This window comes from Nicotiana tabacum, chromosome 18 (genome assembly GCF_000715075.1).
Source record: "Nicotiana tabacum cultivar K326 chromosome 18, ASM71507v2, whole genome shotgun sequence".
NCBI classification, from domain to species: domain Eukaryota; kingdom Viridiplantae; phylum Streptophyta; class Magnoliopsida; order Solanales; family Solanaceae; genus Nicotiana; species Nicotiana tabacum.
The window spans coordinates 14537717-14539823 of NC_134097.1; the positions used below are offsets into that span (position 1 = coordinate 14537717).

Here is a 2107-nt window from a genome sequence, read left to right on the forward strand (position 1 = left end):
GATGGATTGTTGACTGAGCAGAGTACATTAAAAAAAATTGTGTGTACCAAGGTGGTTTTATATTTGATTTCATGATTTTATCATATTACTATTATGTACTTGTTGGAGTAATGAATTGTACATGTGATTGGCGAGTATCGTTTATAATTGTTGCTTCTATTACTTACCTTGTCAAGGTTCGTTATGATACTTGTTAAGCACATGGGGTCGGTTGTACTAATGCTATATTTCTGCACCTTGTGTGCAGATCTTGGAGCTGAGATGCTATGTATGACGTGAGCTGGCACTGAAGATGTACTTGCTTTCTGAATATAGCTACCACATATACTTGGTAGATTTATATTTGTAATATGTTATGTTCATTCCAAATAGATGTTGTATTTATTTTATACTATCTTTGTAAATCTAAGTGTTAGTTGCACATGACTTGTACTGCCAGTTCTTGGGATATTGTATGGAAATTTAGTTATTTTATTTGTTGACCACTTTACTTAATTAGAATAGTGTTGATTGTATTTGGCTTACCTAGTGGGTTGGGTTAGGTGCCATCACGACTAGGTGGATTTTAGGTCTTGACAAATTAACTATAACTGTTAGTACTTTACCATAGTTAACGTGTTTCGCAAACAATCTATTAAAGAAGCATGTGTATGGGTGTATATATTTGTGTATGTTTAGGACTAGGAGATTTTTCCTTTTCAATATTTGGATATTTTTCTATATTGTTTAGGACTAGTTTTTCATATTTGTTAGGACAATGGTTTTCAATAGTTTTTCTATATTTGTTAGGACTACTTTCTCTTTCATACTTGGCCATTGTGTGCTTGCATATTTTGGCATGGTATCAAAGCCAAGGTCGAGCCACACCATAAGGAACTTTGAATGACGTACCAATGACATGGAAAAATGGTAAAGACCCCACGTCTACTGGCTGGAGTGGTTGTGGTTACGAAACAAACAAACGAAAGACAATCTCTCCGTATGATATAACATCTAATGACAATCTTGGAATTTTGATAACATAGGAGGCTCTAAACGAAGAAAACTATGATGAATAGGCAAGGTCCATGAGGACCGCCTTGAGGGCAATGAAGAAATTTGTATTTATTGATGGAACAATCAAGAGACCGGATGAGAAGTCTCCAGATTTTGAAGATTGGTGGACCATCAACTTGTAATTGGTTTCTTGGATTCGGAATGCTATTGATCCTACATTGCATTTGTCTATATCACACATGGAAGTAGTTGAAGACTTATGGAATAGTATTAAAGAAAGTTTATCGATCTCTAACAGTCCAAGAATACAACATTTGAAGATCGAACCTGTAGAGTGCAAACAAAACGGCATGACTATAGTTAATTAGTATAGAAAATTAACAAAACTTTGCGAAGAACTTGCTAATTTTAATCTAACACCGACTTGCACATGTTTTATGTGCACATGTGATCTTGGTGCAATCTTGGAAAGAAAAGGGAATATGAGAAGGTGCACCTTTTTCTTATGGGGTTAGATGAAACACTGTATGGAATAGTGAGGTCGAACTTGCTCACTCAAGATCTATTGCCAATTTTGAATCAAGCTTACTTGAAGTTGTTACAAGACGAACATGTGAAGACGATGTCTAGGGGGATAGGTGAACGTGGCAATGTTATGGCCTTCTTGTACAAATGACATCCCCCTATAGAGCTCTCAATGAATTGAAGGACAAAATACGTGCTCCTACTATAAGAAAACTGGGCAAGATTCAGAAAGTTGCTTCCAACTTGTTGGATATCCGGAATTGTGGAGAGACATACCTCGTGGTGATGGTAAATCAAGTGTACGCGGTACAGGAAAACAATAATATTAGAGGGGTTAATGAATGGAGTTCTCGGATGTGGCGCTGCGTATCGGGCGAATGTTGCATAGGTCACAGGAGATGGCGTCTCTGCAGCTGTGACAGAGGTAGAAAAGGCAGGGCCTTCAGGGTTGAGTAATGAGCAGTGGCAAATGTTGATTACTATGTTGAATAACCGACAGATAAGTTCGAATTAAAAGATGACCGGTACGAAAAATTAAGTATCTTATATTATCGATACAGGAGCGACGAATCATATGACAAGATGT

At 37.0% G+C, this 2107-nt stretch overlaps 1 pseudogene; it reads left to right on the forward strand.

The window, feature by feature from the left end:
- The first annotated feature begins 893 nt into the window (after positions 1-893).
- Positions 894-1672, forward strand: LOC142172429 (uncharacterized; annotated as a pseudogene).
- The last annotated feature ends 435 nt before the right edge of the window (positions 1673-2107 follow it).